At 39.9% G+C, this 21350-nt stretch overlaps 1 protein-coding gene across 1 annotated transcript in view; it reads left to right on the top strand.

The window, feature by feature from the left end:
• Window positions 1-192: 192 nt before the first annotated feature.
• KCTD6 (potassium channel tetramerization domain containing 6) overlaps window positions 193-21350 on the top strand; it is an 85147-nt gene continuing 63989 nt past the window's right edge. The window contains exon 1 of the mRNA XM_074198861.1: window positions 193-1048. The gene's annotated coding sequence lies outside the window, so the exon portion shown is untranslated. The remainder of the gene's footprint in view (window positions 1049-21350) is intronic.

The following is a 21350-nucleotide window of genomic DNA, read 5'->3' as shown; positions in this document are numbered from 1 at the left end:
GGGCCCGCCTGCCCCCCGAGGCGTCACCTGATTTCAACTCGAGTCAACTTTATTGACAGCCTGAGGGGCTGACACGCGGCGGGCGGGGCGGGGCGGGGCGGGGCGGGGCCCCGCGTGACCTTCAGTTTCCGGAGCCGCCTCCCCTCCCCCCCGGGGCTCCAGTTCGCGTTCCTGCCTCCTGCCTCGGGCCGCGTCTGTGCGTGGCAGCATATTCCCACACACGCGCGGACGGTGCCCCTGAAGGTGCCCGAGTGCAGACAGTGCCCCGGCCCCAGGAGGGGAAGGTTCTGGAACATCTCCTGGGGCTCCTCTCCCTGCTCAGCCTGGGAGGCAGGGCCTGGCCCACACGCAGGGCAGACCCCAGAGCCCAGGCTTCAGCGCCAAGCCATCTTGGGGGGATTAGGTCAGGTTAACCCTAAGCGTTCAGGGGCTCAGCATTGCAGGGTTCGCAGTTCTCCATTCCTCAGTTTGCCCTCCGGTTCAGGGAGAGAGGAAGGAAACCAGCCTCGCTACAAAGACACGTCACACGAAACTAATGGCATCCCCAGGAATATAAGAACAAGCCAGAAGCGGGGCAGCTAGCCCGCCCGCCCCACACAGGGGTGCTCTGTGGGCATGGGGTGCCCTCCTCCCGCCTGTGCCCGGTGAGGCCTCAAGCCTTGGGCTCATCAGCCTCTCGGTGCGGCTGGTGGCATGGCTTCAGAGGAGGCTTCTCCCTCCACCACAGGAGAGGAGGGTGCGAGGGCCCTGCCCAGGGATGCCCGCAGGGCCCCGCTACAGCCTCTGACCACCAGTTGTCCTAAGCCCTGCCTCAACTAGCCTTCCCCGTGGCTCCCACCCCGGGTCTCCCCTCAGGAAGACAGTCCTCAAATGCGGGAGCACTTCAGACTCCACACCTGAGGATGGTTAGGGGGCAACCTTCTCCTGGCTAAACAGCGCCAGGCCTGAGGCGACCAGATCCATGAACCCATGGCTCCGGTGGCTCTCTCTGCCCTGCACCTGCCACCCTGCTGGTTTCAAGTCCAAGGAACAGGTGTCCAGCCTCCAGGTACCCTTTGCTCTCTCGCTCTCTCTCCCTGTTCTACCTACTTTTCTAGCTTCTCTTGTAAGTTTAGACTTTAAGTTCCTGGAGGGCAAGGGCTATCTTTTTATTAACTGTATCCCAGCACTGGCATAAGTGCCAGAGCATCATCATATGCACTTACTGTTTTTTTGGATTATTGATTTGGATTGGTTGCTGTCCTCTGGACTCTTGGCCGTTCAATTGAACAAGCTTTCATTAAATATTTGCCTTGTATTACATACCAGAAATACAAAGAGGAGAACAAAGCAATCCCTATTCAATAGGAATAGAGGGGGACTGGGGCTGGGCCTGCAGTCGGGAAGACCTGAGTTCAAATTCCCTGAGGCTGAGGTGAGGAGGGAAGATTTGAAATGGAAGATGGACTAGTGCCTGCTTGACCAGAACACAGAGTGGGTGAAAGGAAGTAATCTGAGATAATCTGGACAGGCGGGCGGAAGGGTTTTATACACCAAGCTGAATTGTGGGTATTTCACTCTTGAATCCGTAGGGAGTCACTTAAGACCTTTGAGCAGTTATCAATGCTTATTTACTCATGGACAAATGAATTAGGGGTCCAAATGCCCCCAACCTCTGCTTCTCCTCATTCTTCAGATTTTCTCATTTTCTCTCTTTTACAACATGTCATTGAGGCAAGTCAGAGCAGTGACTCCAGGTTGTGCAGGGTCAAAGGCTTTGGTGACTAAAACATCTAACAAGATATGACTTGACTATTACTCATAGGGAGGGTTGATTGAACTGGTGCTCGCTAAGAAAGACTCATGTGCTCACACAATGGTCAGTCATTCACTAAGGTCAAGCCCTTCCCTTCTTTCTGCACATGCTCCTCAGACCGGGCCACATGTTATTCTTCCTTTTTCCCCTCAGTATGGCCCTGAATAAGTCATTTCAATCTGTGAAATGCAAAATTTGTAGAACTGAGCTTAGTGGGGGAGAATGATGGGTTCTGTTTTCAAGATGCTTCACCAAATCCAAGGTGAAGATGGAACAGTTGGAATTCAGGAGGGAAATCAGAGTAAAATTCACAGCTATGAGAGTCAGAAATGGAGAAATAATACCAGTTCTCTTTACTGATGTTATTGTCTTTGTGAATACTCTAGGAACACAAAAGTATAACATCAGCTAAAAGAAAATGGATAAAGGCCAGTTTTGCAGAACTCTTATCAAGGGTGTGGGTTATTTTGTATCTCAACAAGGTGTGAGTACCTTCCTGATTTGATCACATCTACAGAAGTCTTAGGATTTAAGTATATTCTTGAATTTGACAATTATCATCACAGGTTTGTTAAGAACCATACCTCTACTACTAAACTACTGAATGACCTAACTAGTATTTACATTATTGAAGAAAACCAAAGGTAGCAGGACAAAAAATTAAAACCAATTCTTCTTAAAAATTACAAAACCTGGGGTAGCTAGGTGGTGTAGTGGATAGAGCAGTGGCCCTGGAGTCAGGAGGACCTGAGTTCAAATTTGACTTCAGACATTTAATAATTACCTAGCTGAGTGACCTTGGGCAAGTCACCTAATGCCATTGCCTTACAAAAATTAAAATTACAAAACCTTTTGGAGACCAACGGCTAGACTAATGTGAACTGACTTTCAAAGTCTAGGCCAACTGCCTCATACATGCCACCACTACTGGCTAATGCAGACCAAAAAAATTCAAGCCTTAGCTACATCTAGAGGGGAAAAAGCTATGGCACCTGAATGCAAAGCAAAGCATATAATGTTCTCTTTTTCAACCTTCTTTTATGCTTTTTTCCTCCTTAGTTCTAATCCTCCTTTCACAATATGCCTAAAATCAAAATATGCTATACATATATAGTCTATAGCATCATACTGCTCACTTTCATGAGGAGGGGAGAGGGAAGGAAGGATGGTAGGAAAATGTGGAACTCAAAAGCTTGCATAAAAGATGAATGTTGAAAACCATCTTTGCTTGTAATTAAAAAAAAAAAAACCCAACAAGCATGTTGTCCTAGGTACTGGTTCTATCTTGGAGAGCCTGAGAGCAACATTGTACCAAGCAAGGGATGACCACCAGAAACCAGTTACCTTTAGTATCAGAGACCTGATTGATATCAAAACTTTTCATCCATTCTACAAGCTAGAACTCTTGACTTTGATCACAAGATCACAGACTTTACACACAGAATTCAAGGACAAAAGTGAATGACCAGTCCACTGACATTTTTTGAGCAATGCTAAGTGAAATGCAGCTTGTTAGAGACTGACATGTTTTCTGCATATATCAAGTTGAAAAAGTTAAGGAAGATGCAAAGGTTATCTATGTAGGATCCCTTGGGAGTTGGGCCACAAGCAGATAGTGTTCCAGAGGAGTTGGCCACTCCCACCAGAAAGGTGAGCTTGGTCTTATGGAACCACCCTTCTCTACTTCTATTGTCTATAGGCAATGGGTGGTGAGACCAGATGGCTGATGAAGAACTCTGAAAAGAAATACAAACCAGGAAGTAAAGAAATGATGCCAAATGATTCCAGTCCCCTGTTGTCAAGATGATGACCAAAGCTGTACCAGACAGACTACCATGATGCAGTTGGTACTATCCAAATCCCATTCCACTCGAAAGCTTAGCATGATATCTTGGGACACAACAGTCAAGAAATAACTTTGAGACAGTAATGAACAGATTTGACCTTCCCCAAATGTCCGCAGGACTTGCTAAGAAGTAAAGAGATATGATTCACTGTTTGCAAAGAGAAGTATTGCCAACTTGGGCCCCAGTTCATAGAAAAAACAAATACTAGCCAACCTTTCGTCTTTGTCTGTATTGACTTTCTGTCTCTGGAAGGAGATAAGAAGAATATAAGCCATCTTCTGTGTAACTGTCAGTTTCAAAAAGTAAGCACAGTTCTATCCAATCCGCAACCAAAATGTAGGGAAAGCATTTCTAAGCAAATGAGTTTCTAGCCAGGATCCATTTGGACCTAAACAAAGACTTTGAAAGGGTTCTGCTTAAACAAATGTTAGCTTTGGCTGGCTTCCAGAAGGATAGAATTACACGTTACCACACATAATTTCAGCATTTCAAGTCCCACACAGCTGAGCATGTGGCATTCCCAGAACATAGGTACAACCTGATCAGGGAGGGTGTCCTAGGCTTTACATCATACCTCACAAGGATTGGGCAACAGCCACATCACCTCTCTGACCTCTATTCTATCAAGCCTTGACTGAAATCTCCTCCCTTAACCTCTTCTTTCCTCTGACTGCAGGACTGGAAGTTGGAGTACCCACCTTCTTCAATGCCTTCATTAATGTAGAGCAGAAACTGAACTCCTAGCTAACTCCTTCCAGCATCTGCTGCCCTAATTTCAGCTCCATGGTGCTGTTTACTCCTCTTTCTGCCTTCTTCAGTATGTTCTCTCCCCACTGCCTTAGATGGTTAACTCGAGAAAAGGATTATCTTTCTTTTTTACTGATTGTATCCAGACAACAGTAGGTATTTAATAAGTGCTTATTGGATTGGATTGGACTTTTGGTTCTATGGTCTCTGAGAATTGAGAGACTACAGATATTTACAGCTAGTACATTTTTTGGCTGATGTACTTTATTTAACTACCTTTCAGAAGAATACTTACAGAAACAAATAATGGTAGGACAGGAGGAAGGAGATGGAGCTGTACTAAACAAGGTTAAGTAGTTAAGTGACTAAGTGTAGAACCATACTTGAAATTAGGAAGCTCTGAGTTCAAATCCTGCATCAAATACTTCCTTGTGTAACCATGAGTGAGTCCTTTAACATCTCTATGCCTCTTTCCTCTTCTATAAAATGGGGTTAATATCCACAACTAATTAGAAGGGTTATTGTGAGACTCAAAAATGGGCTAACACATGTAAATGTTTTACCAACCTCAGAACACTAGATAGTTGCTAACTATTATAAACAATTTATTACACTCACTTATTCCCCTGAGGAGACCCAACAGAAAAAGAGAGTCCAATAGACACTCACCTCAGCCAAATGAGTTATAAGAGGAAATAGTGGGGTTACCTCAAATTTCCCCTCTCAGGACTAGAGAAATCTAACCAAAAAATAAATAAGAAAGAAGTTAAGGAGATGAATTGAGTTTTAGAAAATTTAGATATGATAGATCTCTGGATCTATCTATCTGGGAACAGAAAGGAATATATATTTTGTTCAGTGGCATATAGCACCCATACAAACTTTAAGATAGAAATATTAAATATTAAATTCCAGATCATAATACAATAAAAATTATATTCAATATAAGGCCATGCATAGTAGGATAGTTTAGAAATTAATTAGGAATAATGTATAATCCTAAAGAATAAACGAACCAAAAAACAAATCATAGAACCAATAATTTTATAAAAAATAATGACAACAGTAAGATGTCGACATTTGTGGGATGCAGCCAAAGCATTATTCCGTGTATGTGTGTGTGTGTGTGTGTGTGTGTGTGTGTGTGTGTGTATTTGTCAACAGCAAAACCAAACACAAACCCTGATTTTTGTATTGTATTATTACCAGGACCTAATTTTCTCCCTATATGGTAAATGTTTATATATCATAATAGAAAAAGCACTAGAGATGCTCATTTGTGAAATGTGTATAGCAGTTTGATGGGTAGTGCACCTACTCATTAATGAATCTTATTTTGAAATAATAAGCATGGGTATTTTCATATGCCTTAAATTTTGTTTGGCTGTTACAAGTACTTGCCTTTTGATAGTTGGAATGTTTATCCTGAAAAAGTGGAATATTTGCCTTTTATAGATTAGAGGATATAGAGATGAAAATAAAATGATATGAAATTCCCCTGAAAAAATTAAAATGCAAAAATGTAATCTAGTCAACCAGGCAGCTACTAGAATTTATTTTATTTTATTTGTTATTATTATTGTTTTAGGTTTTTGCAAGGAAATGGGGTTAAGTGACTTGCCCAAGGCCACACAGCTAGGTCATTATTAAGTGTCTGAGCCCAGATTTGAACTCAGGTCCTCCTAACTCCAGGGCCAGCACTCCATCCACTGTGCCACCTGGCTGCCCCTAGCTACTAAAATTTAAAAGCAACTTTTGACATTGCCTGCAAAATACCTCTGGAATATTTACAAGAATTTAGAAAGTTCTTCAGGATAGTCCACCTCTGTGCACATTTTCCCCTAAACCCCCCAGAAAAATCACAAAATAAGGATTCAATTCAATTCAACAAATTTAAGTATCTACTAAATAAAATGAGGGGAGGGGAGGTGACTTAGATGACCTTTAGATTGCCATGAAGTCTAAATATAAGTATAAAGGGGTGGCTAGTTGGTGTGGTGGCTAGAGCACTGGCCCTGGAGTCAGCACTGCCTGAGTTCAAATCTGGTCTCAGACACTTAATAATGACCTAGCTGTGTGGCCTTGGGCAAGCCACTTAACCCCATTTGCCTTACAAAAAATCTAAAAAAAAATAAGTATAAAGTACTTTACTAGACACAATGGAGAAATAATAGTGGAAATTGAATACTCCCTCTCTTCAAAGAGTTTATATTTTAATAGGGGGAAAGGAGGACACTAAATGAATGCAGGTAAGCAAATGCATAATTATTTGAGGAGCAGAGTACAAAGAAATCAAGTCAGCTTGAGCTGACTCCTGCAGGAAAATAAGGATTTTTGAAAAGTGGGGGTGAAAAACTGTACATTCTTCTGTGACTAGCACATAGAGGTGGGAGGCCATATATTAAATTCTGGAATACTGGACAGTCCAGTTTGGCTGGAACATGAAGGATCTGAAAGGTAATAGGATGAAATAAAACTAAAAATACAGGACATGATAAGACTGATTGTGGGTGGAAATGGATGTTAGCAAGTTTATAGTTTATCTGAAAAGACTATAATAAAGAGTCATTGAAGATTTTTTAGCAATGACAAGATCAGACCTGTATTTCAGGAACATCAATTGAGAAGGGGTGTGGAGAGTGGGTGAAAGGAAAAAAGACCAATTAGGAGACTTAAAATAGACCAGGTAAGAATTAAGAAAGGCCTGAATCAAAATGGTGGACACATACCCAGAGAAAAGAGAAGTGCAAAAGCTGTTGTGAAAGGAGGATTAACAGGATTTGCCAAATGATGAATATTGGGAATGAAAGAGAGGGAAAGGTCTAGGTTGATTCCAAGGCTATGAATTTGAGTGATTGGGAGAAAGATGATGTTTGATTGTGCCCCATTAATAAGAGACCATAAAGGGGACATGTATTAGGAATGAACCTTTCCAGGCATTTGCTTTTTATAGTATAGAATTGGTATTTAGTGCACAGTTCATTCCAGAGTTTGCTTTGAGGAAATTATTTTAAAATAAAACATTGACTTCTATGAGAAGTATATTTATTCTTCATAAAAAGAAGAGCCTAGCAATTTCAGTTTAGGTCCCCGAACATATTGGAATTTATGTAGAAAGCTAAAAACATGAATTTCCACATTCTAATGGATAACAAAACATAACTTTTATAAGCTCAGTATAACATCCAGAAATATATTCCACTGAATGCTTTCATCAAACTGTTACAGATGCTAAGCCTTTTTTCCCATCTATGCTGTCATTGCCAAACTTTTTATGGAATATTCTATGGAAAGTGGCAGATTTTTCTAGCACTTTAAACAATTATTTTAAAGCAGCATCCCAAAAGAGTTAAATATCACATTTACAATCTATATTTAGTGGGGCTTTTTTTTTTCATTGCTTTCATATATCAAGTGTCTGAGAAGTTAATAGAACTCTTTTATGGTTTTTCCACAAGGCCTAAGAATGTATCTGCCATTGATACTCCAAACAGGAGTTTTTAAAACCCTGAAAGCAGGATATGGAAGAAATTTAAAAGCAGTTTTTGGCATCATGTTCTAAAGCAGCAATTACCAAAAACTATTTGATACTAGTTAAAGAATTTAAATAGAAAAATAGATCAGTAGACTAGATAAGAACCAGAAGCTGACTGTTTGGTTAAAAGTATCCCATTCAACAAAAATGATGGAAAACACTGGAAAGCAGTTTGGCTTATAAAACTAAGTTAATATTAGCATCTTATACTTCATATCATTAAAAAAAAAAACTACCTGGAGGAAAATAGTTGAAGATATCTTTCTCAACTATGATTCAGGGAAGAATTCTAAACAAACAAATGATAGAGATAAAAAAAAAATAAGGGAGATAATTTCCATGAAATGCTAAGGCTTTTGCAATACCTCATTCAGTTGAAGTAGAATAAGAATGGAAATTATTGATTGGGAGAAAATCTTGACAGCAAACATCTCTACTATGTGTTTCATATCAAAGCCATATAGAGAATTCACACAAATGTATGAAACCAAAGATCATTCCCTAATGAATAAATAGGCATAGTATTGGAACAAAGTTCTTGAAAATTTTGGGAAAAGATGCACTAAGTTGCTATTTAAAAGAAAAATCAGAATCAAAACTGTGAGCTAGCCTGGTGAATTTTAGCACTGAACCGAGAGTCAGGAAGACCTGAATTCAAATCCAGCTTTATGAAGATGTTTTGTTCTTGAAGAAGGCCATGACCTCAGGGAGGTGATGCCATGACAAACGCATGATTAGATTTGAGTGAGGGGAGGCTGTACTAAGACACCAGCCTCACTTTCTCCTCCAGAGCCATCTGAATCCAGTGGCCAGATATGAATCAGGATGACTAGAGGTGACCCTGGATGTAAGGCAGTCAGGGTTAAAAGTGGTTTAGTTGGGGCCACATAGCTAGTCAGTGTCTGAGACTGGATTCGAACTCTCATCCTTACTTTGAAGCCAGTGCTCTATCCCCTGCCACACCCAGCTTCCCTCCAACTTTAGCACTTGCTATCTTTGTGACCTGGGGCAAGACAACCTCTGTATGCCTCAATTTTGGCTATCTGAATATAAAATGGATAATTTTGTTTTTATTAAATTAAGAAAACTTTGAAGAAACAAAACCAATGCAACCACTATTAGAAGGAAAGCAGAAGACTGGAAAACAATTTTTAACAGGATTTTCAAATATATAGAGAACTGAGTCAAATTTATAAAATATAAGTCATTTACCAAATTGATAAATGGTCAAAGGAGTCACTTTTCAGATAACGAAATCAAAGCTATCAATAGTCATATGAAAAATGCTCTAAATCAATATGGATTAGAGAAATGCAAATTGAAACAACTCTGAAGTACTACTCAAACACATCAGATTGGCTAATATGAAAGAAAAGGAAAATGATAAATGTTGGAAAGGATGTGAGAAAATTTCAACACTAATACACTGTAAATTGTGAACTGATCCAACCATTCTGAGAGTAGTTTAGAACTATGCCCAAAGGGCTGTAAAATAGTGCATACCCTTTGATCCAGCAATACCACAACTCAGTCTTATCTCAATTTTTTTTAAAAAGGTAAAGGGGGGGGGTGGCTAGGTGGCATAGTGGATAAAGCACCAGCCCTGGAGTCAGGAGTACCTGGGTTCAAATCCGGTCTCAGACACTTAATAATTGCCTAGCTGTGTGGCCTTGGACAAGACAACCCCATTTGCCTTGCAAAAAAAAAAAAAAACTAAAAAAAGGGGAAAGGGACCTATTTCTACAAAAAATATTTATAGCTGCTCTTTTTGGGGTAACAAAAAATTTGAAGTTGAATTGCTGCCCATCCACTGGGAGTGGCTGAATAAATTGTGTTACCTGGTTGTGATGGAATACTATTGTGCCATAAGAAATGAGGAGCAGGCAGATTTCAGGAATACTTAGCAACTGTTTCATGAGGGGCAGCTAGGTGGTGCTGTGGATGGAGCAACCACTTCTGAAGTCAGGAGGACCCAAGTTCATATATGGTCTTAGATCCTTACCGGCTGTGTGACTATAGGCAATCACTTAATCCTGATTGCCTTAAAATAAAAGTTACATGAACTGATACAAACTAAACTGAGTGGAGATGGAAGAATTTACATAGTAATAGCAATATTGTACAATGATCAACTATGAATGACTTCACTATTCTTGGGCATACCAAGATAATTCTTGGTAAAATCCAAGATAATTCTGAAGGATTTATGATTAAAAAAAGCTACCTATTCATCTCCAGAGAAAAAAAAATTGATAGAGTTTAAACGTAGATCAAAGCATACTATTTTTTACTTTATTGTTTTCATGGTTTTTATTTGGGTCTCTATTTTCACAAGATGACTAATATGGAAATATTTTACATTATTGCCCATACGTATCCTCTATCAAATGCATGTTAAAAATAGTCTTTGGGGGGTGGCTAGGTGGCACAGTGGATAGAGCACCGGCCTGGGAGTCAGGAGTACCTGGGTTCAAATCTGACCTAAGATACTTAATAATTACCTAGCCATGTGGCCTTGGGCAAGCCACTTAACCCCATTGCCTTGAAAAAAATCTAAAAAAAAAATCGTCTTTGCATGTTATTTGGGAAAAATAATATATATTTTTAAATAAAGGATTCAAGTCAATTGAAAAATTGGCATCTGTCAAATGGGGATAATAATGGTTTCTACTTCCCAGAGTTGTTGTGAAGATAATTAATAATAGTTAATAAACATATATGAAGCACCACTATGCCAGCTCCAATATTACATCCTGGGGATACAAATGTGAAAAAGAAAGGTAGTCTCTGCTCTCTAGGAGCTTACAATCTTAAGATGGGAAGATTGTGGTTGTTATGGTTTGTTCTTTGTTTTTGTAGTGAACCAGCAACATAAAGGGGTGGTATATAGATTCCAGTGTGAATAGGATTTAGGTGAGGCAGAACTGCACATGGTCATTAGCCTCATTTTCACTTCCAGAGTCACCAATGTTCAGGGGCAACCGAAATTTCAGGACAACTGGCCATGGCCTGGGATGACATTGGGCAAAGGGTAGACAAATCTGGGAAATGAAGAAATATCTAAGGAATTGTGAATCCTATCCCATCCCCTTAAAGGTTCCATTTTTCAATCAAAAGAGCAGAAGGTGTAAGATGTATGAGGTATAAGAATAGCAGAGTTGATTGCATCTTGCAAAATGATGGGTTTTCCAATGATGAGTTTACTGGGGCTTGGAGGTGTCAAAGAAGTCCAAAATGAATGCAGTGTGAAATGAAATGCCTGAGGAAGGGAGGATAAAATGAGATAATAAATGTAAAGTGTTACATAAATAGGAGCTATTGTTTATGTTTAAAACAAGTCTGAATTCCTATTCCCAAGACAACTCCCATTCTTAGGAAACTGGTAAAGATAATAAGATAGAAATAATTCTTCAGAGACTTGGGAAGGCAGGGTCTACTCATATACTGTTAGTGGAGCTGTAAATTGTTCCAACCATACTGCAAAATAATTTTGAATTATATGTTTTTAAAAAGTGCCCACTGGAGTGGCTAGGTGGCGCAGTGGATAGAGCACTGGCCCTGGAGTCAGGAGGACCTGAGTTCAAATCCAGCCTCAGACACTTAATAATTGCCTAGCTGTGTGGCCTTGGGCAAGTCATTTAACCCCACTGCCTTGCCAAAAAAAAAAAAGTGTCCACTGTGTCTTTACCCTTTGACCTGGAAATCCCACTGTTAGGCAAATAGCCTAAGAAGGCCAAAGAACAAAAAGTCCCATAGAATATTAACTATTCAGAGCAGCACTTTTTGTGACAGCAAGGAACTAGAAAAGCAGATGTCTATCGGTTGGAGAATTGCTAAACAAATTGTAGTACATGAATGAGATGTTTGATTACTTCATTGTAAATAATCATCAATATGAAGATTACAGAGAAAAATGAGAAGAGCTTCATGAACTGATGCAAAAAGCACAATACCCAGAACATCCTAAGAATTAAATAAACTCTTATGGAACCAGGTAGACAATATACATTTTTATAATGGAAATAGGACAAGAAAAAGAAATTGTAAGTTGCGCCTAATTATATGACTAAAACTTGACCCCAGAAAAGAGCTGAGAGACTGTACCTCCATACTTTCACATGGTAGGGGGGAGGTATGAGTGCTGAAGATGATTGGACTGTGAACTCTTTTGGGGAGGGGTATTTTTTGCCTCTTTTTATTCAGGGCCTAGTTCATAGTAAACCCTTAATAAATATTTGCAGATTTTCTGAATGCTGCATATGTAATCAGATACAGTGGATGTTATGGTCTGTTGCCCAGTTTTTTTTTCTCTTAAAATCTTTGTTTCAAAGGATAACTTTCAGGGTACGAAGGGAAGTAAATATTTGAAGATGCATGTGTTTAAAAACAAGAGGCAACAATTTTAAAAATATTTTAAAAAGATAAAAACAGTATAAAACTAAGGAAAGTCTGAAGAAAATCCAGGACACAAATTACATTGTAAAAATTGTTTATTTTTTTTATGGAAAGTTATGTGTAGTGATCATATCAGATGGTCAAACAAAGAAATCATATTTTGTCAGGGGAGTAAAACCTTCAAAGATGACAGTGATGATGATGCTCATTTTGCCAAGCTATTTATAGATTAGCAGCATCCAAAAGCTAAAAGGATGCTTTTATTCTCTTGAGCTCTTAATCATCTCTCAAATCTTTTCTTAGTTTGTCTTTTGTTTTGGGAGGGACTATCCAGCCACTGGGTTTTTCCACTGCTGCATGGCCAGGATTCAATTTTTCAATGATTAAGGATGGAGATGTTTGGTAAATGTCTTTGAAATAATCTCTTAATTAATTAAAAAAAAAAAAGCAAGCAATAAATTAGATTATAACCAAGCTTGAAGACTAGGGGGCTCTCTTTTCCTGTCAATAGCAGCATCAAGTGGAGAAACAACTGTTTCAGTGATGTAAGGAAACGATTCATGCCTGTTGGAACTTTCCAAATGTTTCAGACTTATGTTCTCTGGCCTTTGCCACATTTTTTGTGGGTTGCAAAATCAGACTCGAAAGCATAAATCTTGGCATTTCAGTGGTGAAGCTTTTAAAAGAGAAAGATTGGTATTCCACTTGAACTATGAATTTTAGAATACAAGGATTAAGACATAAAGGAATGACTTTGAAAACATTTGCCATCCCAAGCACACTTTAATGTCTATTTTGAAGATTTCATAATAAAGAAAATCATATTTCCCCAACATTGTATTTATTTTGTCTCTGTTTTCTTAAGCCTATATAAAGTTCATATATATGTTTTCACACATGACTATCTCATATGTGTTTGTCTCCTTCAATAGAAGGTAAGCTCCTCAAGGGCAAGGACTAGTTCACTTTTTTTTGGGTATAATGAGTACTTAGCACAGGCTGGTATATATTAGGGGCTTAATAAATGCATTGTTGATTGATTGATTGGTTAGGTCCCTTGAATTTTGGTATTGGGAGATGGGCTACCCAGTCTTCTATCCGGATGAGCAAAGAATGGCAACATGTCCTCTAATAATCATTCTAAAGGACTTCCATTTCTCTAGGTGGCTGCTAAGCCAAGACTGCCATGCTCTCCAAACAGTCAAAATTGTGGATGGCCCAAGGAGGATCACATAGAGATGCAGCAAGGGCTGGTGATCTGTGTGGCATATTGACAATTTTGACTTAAACTTGGTAAATGCAATCTGCCTTGCTGTTCTGAAAATGGAAATGAATCTGTAATGGAGCAAGAATGAGCAGTAACAGATAACACAGTCCCAGTCCCAAAATGGTACCCATGGAATGTTAAAAAAGATGGAGAAAAACCACCAGTGCCTGTACAAAAAAGGGAAGGGAGTAAGTTTTTATTGATTGCATGTCAGACTCTGTACTAAGTCTTTTGCAAAGATTATCTCATTTGATCCTCACAAAAGGAGGCAGGTGCTATTATTATCTCCGTTTCTCAACTGAGAAAACTGAGGCAGACAGAGATTAAGTGACTTGTTCAGGGTCATACTGTTTGAAGGAGGATTTGAACTTAGGCCTTCCTGACTGTAGGCATAGCATTCTATTCACTCTATCACCTAACAGCATGGGACCACAATCATAGGGTCCAACTTGAACCCCTGTTCCTTGAGCTTTGGCATTTAAAACTCCACAATCTGACCCCCTTCCTACCATTATATCCAACTCTCCACTGTGTCCCCTGTCTTTCCTGGCATCTTCCTCTTTGCAGTTCTTGGCACAAGATGTTCCATTTCCTTGCCTTCACACTGGCGGTCTGCCATGTTTGCAATGTTCTACCTCTTGGCTTCTCTCAGGTCAAAGATCGCTTTCTGCAGGAGCCCTCCCCAGTCCCTTCCCCCTCCAGTTTCTAGTACCGTTCCCTTTCAGATAGCCTTCCCTCCACACTCTACCTACTGAGTTATTTACCCATGGTTCCCCCCATGACAGTGGGAGCTCCTTGAGAGCAGAGGCTGTTTTCCTCTTTATAGCATCAGCTCTTGCCACAGTCATGGAACATTTGTTGACAACTTGAAATCAGGAAAATCTAGATCTAAGTCTTACTCTAGACCAGCACCAGCCATATGGCCTAGGGCAGCTTGGTGGTGCAGTGGATGCAGTACTGGCCTTGAAGACAGGAGGCTGGGGGTTCAAATCCAGCCTCAGACACTTGCCACTTACTAGCTGTGTGACCTTGGGCAAGTCACTTCATCTTGATTGCCTTGCATCTAGAGCATCTCCAGTCATGCTGATCCATATCCGGCCTCAGGACCCAGATGTCTCTGGAGGAGAAAGTGAGGCTGGTGACTTAGCACGGCCCCCTTCATTCAGTTCTAGGTCATGAGCTTGTCATGGCATCACTTCCCTGATGTCCTGGTCTTCTTTGAGGATGAAGGACAAACATCATCATGACCACAGACAAATCACTTCACCTCTTTAGTCTCAGCTATTTCATCTTTAGCATAGTGAAAGTGAATCTTCAGGATTGGTGCCATCCAAATGAAATCAAGTATGGCAAGTGTTTTGCCTACTTTCATATATCACAACTCTGGGGTTGGAAGGGACTTCAGAAATCATGAAATCCAACCTTCTCATTTTACTGATGAGAAAATTGAGGTCCAGGGAAGAAGGGACTGTATAATTAAGCCATATAGTTAATAACTGTCAGAGGCAGAATTTGAACCCTCATTCTCTGAATTCTTTAAAATATTATGTAAATGTCTGCCATTAATATCATGGAAGATTTGCAGGACACAAATAAATGCTCTTTGATTAGAAAGGACAGATAGGGGCGGCTAGGTGGCTCAGTGGATAGAGCACTGGCCTTGGAGTCAGGAGGACCTGAGTTCAAATGTGGCCTCAGCCACTTAATAATTACTTAGCCGTGTGGCCTTGGGCAAGCCACTTAACCCCATTGCCTTGTAAAATCTAAAAAAAAAAAAAAAAAAAAAAAAAAAAAAGGACAGATAAATACGGATTTGCAGAGTTTGGGGGAGTTATTACATCAACGACATCACAGAGTGATAGAAGTTACAGAGGATGGATTGACTGTTTAGATTTTTTAGACTTATGTCATGAGAGGCTCATGCTGTATATATCCTAGTTGGATTACTTGGTTGAACCCAAATAAATAATCATGGCCTGTGCTATAAAGGGTATCTTTGTTTTTAACTGTCTATAGCTTGTTTGTACAGTTATCTTCATGTTCTCTCTTTGGACTGTGAGCTCCTTGAGGGTAGAGATTGTCTTTTTATTTCCAGCACTTAGCAATTTGCCTGGTCTATAATAGGCCCTTAATAAATGCCTGTAACAAGTCTGTGATGGTACAGAAGTACAAAAAGGATACAAAGAGACAGATGCCAATCAAATCAGTTTTGGTCCCAAAGAGGCATGGAATTGGACAGTAGTTCTCAGAAAACCAGCCTTGCCCAGATATAAAAGCTGTATATTTCCCCTCCGGAGTAATCCTGCTCACCCTCAGTTCAAAGCATAGTTTTATTTAGAGGAAAAAGGGAATGGGACCCTTTCTAAATGCACCTTCCTCAGGCAAAGGGATCCCAATCATCTTTCAAATGATCCAATCAAGGGCATAGACAACCTTAGGTATCAAGGACTTCATTCACAGTTTCATCAGTCATTCTAGATATTTCTGTTGTCTTTCACCCCCTCTTCACTCTGGGGAAAGGGCCTGTTTAGGTCAAATTGCTTGATTTGACTCCTTGATTGTTATCAGTATTTGTGGTGACTGAGGCCCTTTTCAGGTACCTGACAATGGTTTTTACAGAAGCTTGCCTCTTCCTCCTACGGGCAAACAATCTCACTATTATATGACCAGAGTGTACATAATTCTTGACCAAATCCAGATCAAGGGAAAGAGGAAAATATACCAGAAAGATATTAGAGGTTCCATTATCTTGGATATGGCCCAAGGCTTCCCACCAACACCATGAGTTCAAAGCTGTTGTCTAACAGCTATCCTATCATGAATCCATTCTCAGTTCTGCCATTAACTGGACAAACTGTTGCATGGTATCTTTATGTAGGTTTGACTGCATAGGCATTACAAAGGGGCCAGAATGTTTCATTTTTCTCTCTTTTCACTTGTTGAAGAGGGGGAGAGGGAGAGGGAAGCTGGAGTTAAGTGCCCCCCCCTCCAAAAAAGGGAACTAAAAGGAGATCATTGAAATGATCTTGTGTGATGTGTGTTGGTATGGATGGATAGCTAGACAGACAGACAGTTAGATACATGGCGGTGGGGAGATCAGTAGAAAAAAAATAGCACATAAGCAGGATAGCTTTGACAATAATATGATGATTTTAGAGGGAAAGAAAAGGGAGAAGAATAGGCATTTATGTGGTGCCTAGCTCTTTACAAATATCTTATTTGATCCTCACAACAGCCCTACAAGATAGACACCATTATTATCCACATTTTAGAGTTGATGAAGCTGAGTTAAGTGACTTGCCCAGGGTCACACAGCTAGAGATAGAATTTGAATTGGGTCTTCCTGATATCAGATCCATTGTTCTAACCACTACACCATTTAACTTCCTTTTGCCAGGTTGTTAAACATCCAATTTGCTTCTTATTAAGTAGTAAGAAGAAAAATTTGCTGTACGTACCAGAGATGAATAGTTTCTTGTATGGCCCTCACTTTATGTTTGACTACATGTGTGGAAGTGCTCATTTTAGTTGGCTTGTTAAGTTCAAAATTCTTTAAATGGAAAAAATATCACCACATCTCAAGCTCACTAATCCAGACAAATTGTGACCCTATGGGTGCACCTCCACATCCTGACCAAGAAGCACAGATCAATAGTTGACTAGACAGATCAAAATGCTAAGAGATTTAGCTCCAGGAAGGACTTGAGAGATTCTAGTGTATCCCTTTCCCATTACACATAAAGATACTGAATTTCAGAGAGAGAGATGGAGTGATTTGTCCACAGCTGCATAGTAAAAAAGCTGTGATTTGAACTCAGGTCTTTGGGCTCCAAATCTCCCATTGATCATTTTTGTATTATAGCATCCTCTAATTTCATTTTATTGGGAAAGATAATTATGACTTAATGTGGGCAACCCCTAGGTATCCCTGTGGAGTGTGTCCTGTTCAGGATTAACAATAAATTGTTTTAAAATAACAAACGGGTTTTTCCAAAAAGAAGTGAGATAGGAATATGAAAAATCATAAAACAATTTAAACCCCAATTTTCTGTTTGTTCAAAATATATCAAGTAAGGACTGGCTTGCAGGATAGCAGTTGATCAAAGGTAGCTGGGAATTTTGGGAAAGAGGGAGTTGACACACTTTGCACTGGGGGTTGAGGATGATGTCAGTGCCAGGAGACAGTCTTATGGATGTTTTCCTGTTCACAGAAGATCTTGCTTTCCTCTAATCAGATTAACTGTTTATTAGAAAGCCTGCAAACATCTCATGAGGCACAAATCAATCATGACCAGCCCAGTCTTGTACTCTGGAACCAGGCAAAGCTTAAGCCCTAATGGAAATAAATGCAAAGACTCTAACATAATAATAATGGTACAGCGTAGTTTTCTGGCTTCGCGAGATGAATCATGGAGGGCATCAATCTTAGTAATGTAATGATATTTGCATTAAGTAGACTGGAAAAACTACAAGATACTACAAGCTGGAAACCAATGGACTTCTCTTCCTTTGTAACATGGCTATTTTCTATGTCTATTAGCAAGGGAAAGCTCCTTGAGGGTAGAAAATGCCTTATAAATGAATGTTTTCTTTAAGCCTAGTTGATTGTAATGCTCATGTCCAAAAAATAACAAGACTGTCAATAAGTCTGCTCACAAGAGTTTATAATTTCGTGAAGACATATGTATATGAATGAGACAATACACACGATACTCTTTTCCCACTGATTACCATTATATTGTTGGAGAGGAATTTTCATAGGCAAAAAATCCTTATCCAGAACTCTACCCATAATAAAAACATGTAAACAGTCATAATATGAACCAATCCATAGCATGTGGACAACTACAGTTTGCCAGCTGCTTATGCCTTTCCTAGAAGTTTATTTTTTTCTCTGAAGTACCTTTTTTTTGAGGCAATCAGGATTAAGTGACTTGCCCAGGGTCATACAGCTAGTATGTATCTAATGTTGGACTTCACTTAGGTCCTCACGACTCCAGAAACAATGCTCCATCCACTATACTACCTAGCTACGCTGGAAGTGCTTTCAGCATTTTAAAATACTTTCCCTAACTCCAAACTCTCTTTTTTTCTGATGGTTGCAGTGGAATTCAAGAAGACCTGAATTCCAATACTGCTTCAGACACTTAATAACTGTGTGACTCTAAGGCAGGTCATGAGCCTCTCTCAGGCTCGATTTCCCCACCTGTAAAATAGAAATAATAATAGCACTTATTTCACCAGGTTCTTATGAGGATCAGGGTAACTAGATGGCACAGTGGATAAAACACCGGCCCTGAAGTCAGGAGGACCCGAGTTCAAATTCAGCCTTAGTTACTTACTAGCTGTGTGACCTAGGGCAAATCACTTAACCCTGATTGTCTCACACCCAGAGCCATCTCCAATCATCTTGATTCATATTTGACCACTGGACCCAGATGGTTTCAGAGAAGCAAGTGAGGTTGGTGACTTAGCACAGAGCTCACTCAAATCCAGTTTGCTCCCTTATCATGACCATTACCTTCCTGAAATCATGGTCTTCTTCGAGAATGAAGAACAAACATCATCTTGAGGATCAAATGAGATAATCCATGTAAAGAACTCACAAACCCTAAAAACACTATATAAATATTAACTAGTATTGTTCTACTTATACGGTAGGAGATTTCCCCATGTAACCCTGGCTCCACCTCATAGAATCTTTTTTCCTCTCCATTTTTTTATTTGGGCGTTTAAATTGCCATATTGTCTTGTGCAATTTGTTCCCAAAATCAGACACAAGGTATGTTGAATGAGACATCATAGAATCATATTTCTCTGATGCACATGAGGAAGCTTCCTCCTAGATTTTGGTCTGGAGTCATTGAGAAACTGAGGTGAGAAGCAAAAGAAGGTGCATCCTGGGGTAGGCAGATCTTGCTGCTCTGGGTCTAGTCATCTTTAAGTCTACCCTGTCCTGCCCCCATCAAGGGGGTGGTGAGACAGCAACTGAGGACGAGTCTGAAACCTCTAATTGTGCAATCTTTGATATGGGGACCCACCAGAAGAAGCAGGGCAGATCTGTGGCAAAAATAGGGCCATAACCAGGGATAGGGTATGTGGCATCAAATGGGAACCCAGCCCAGACCTGTTCCCCAGAAAGGATGAACAATGATATTGAGAGAAGATGAATCATGGCCAGGAAATCAGGTGATATTCCTGGAATCCTTTGACCAAGTCAGATCAAATCAATAAGAATATGTTCATTTCTGGTAATGTCAGTGTTCAGGATCCCTTCAAAGACCTAGGAATGTTGATCTTGGAGAGGAGAAGCCTCAGGGCAAACATGATAGCTGGCTCCCTGTGTTGAAAGAGATGTCCCATAGACATCTGGCTCCTAAGAGCAGATGTAGGAACAAAGGATCCAAATTGAGGAAGATTTAGACTGATGGCAGGAGAAAATTTCCTACCATTGAGAGGGATAGGCAGCCTTAGGAAGTGGTAGATTTCTGGTCTGGTGTCTTCAAAGATAGACTAATTGTCCATAGAGCAAGGAGGGTCCTCTCTCCATCCCTCCCCACTAGACTGTAAATCCCATGAGGGCCAACATCACATCTCATCTAAGTTTAGGACTTTAATCGAGCACTAGGCTCTGAACAGAGTAGATATTTATTTTAAAGTTTATTTTAAACTTTAATTATCAACCAAAACAAATATTCATATGTCTAAACTAGAAAATGTATATTTGTGCATGAAACCACAAACTTTGATTATTTATAGCTGACATATTCAATATGCACATATAGAAAAAAATGAGACACTTGTTACCTTATTTAGAATATAAGAATCTTTCTTCTCTCTCTCTCTCTCTCTCTCTCTCTCTCTATATATATATATATATATATATATATATATATGCTTTCTTTGATAAGATAAGGGCAAGTTTTTCATTTGATTTTATATCCTATGTATTTCTATCTAAGTGACTATGTCACTACTATGTGTTGTCAAATACTTTTCTAGGCATTGGACAAACCACTTTGTAAGTAAGTTAGCTCCTGACCACAAGGACCTTATATTCTAATGGAGTTGGGGAGGATTGTCATACAATTTAGGAATTCCCAGAGATTGTGGTTGTAGCCACAGGGCAGTTTGACCCTCATGTTGTTTGACTTTTTTTTTATTTTTGTGGGGCAATGGGGTTTAAGTGATTAGTTATCCAGTATCTGAGGCCAGATTTGAAGTCAGGTTCTTCTGATTGCAGGGCTGGTGCTCTATTCACTGCACCACCCAGCACCACCAGTTGACCATCATGTCAAGGGTAATGATGACAGAGATTTGCTTAGTGCTCCCAGAGCAAATGCAAGAGGCAGGAAAGGTGGCTGTGTGGGAGGCCTGGTTTGTGAGGTCTGGGACCTTAGGGTCATTCATGTAGGTGAGGATATGGTGGTGGCATCATTGCTGACAAAAGTCCCCCAGTTGACTGTAGTTTGTTGGTGAATGGCTGTTTGGGAAGCAAAGCAGGGTTCAGAGATATTGTGACGAACCCATCATATACTATATGAAAGTTTAGGGACTCAGGCAGGAGAAAGACAATGTCCTAGGACCTTGGGCATTCCCCCTCACTTTTTTATGAGGGAGAACAAAAGGACTTGAGTAACTTTTGAGTAACTCAAGGTTTCTGAATCCTGAGGGTGATAAACCAGAAGAATAGTCTATAAACAGATTCTGACTGAGGGTAGTTTACCATGCTGCAATTTAGCTGTAAGTATTGAATATCTGACC

The sequence above is a fragment of the Macrotis lagotis genome, chromosome 8 (assembly GCF_037893015.1).
Source record: "Macrotis lagotis isolate mMagLag1 chromosome 8, bilby.v1.9.chrom.fasta, whole genome shotgun sequence".
Taxonomy (NCBI): domain Eukaryota; kingdom Metazoa; phylum Chordata; class Mammalia; order Peramelemorphia; family Peramelidae; genus Macrotis; species Macrotis lagotis.
Note: the sequence above shows the minus strand (reverse complement) of the source record. Positions and strands in the feature narration are given on the sequence as shown.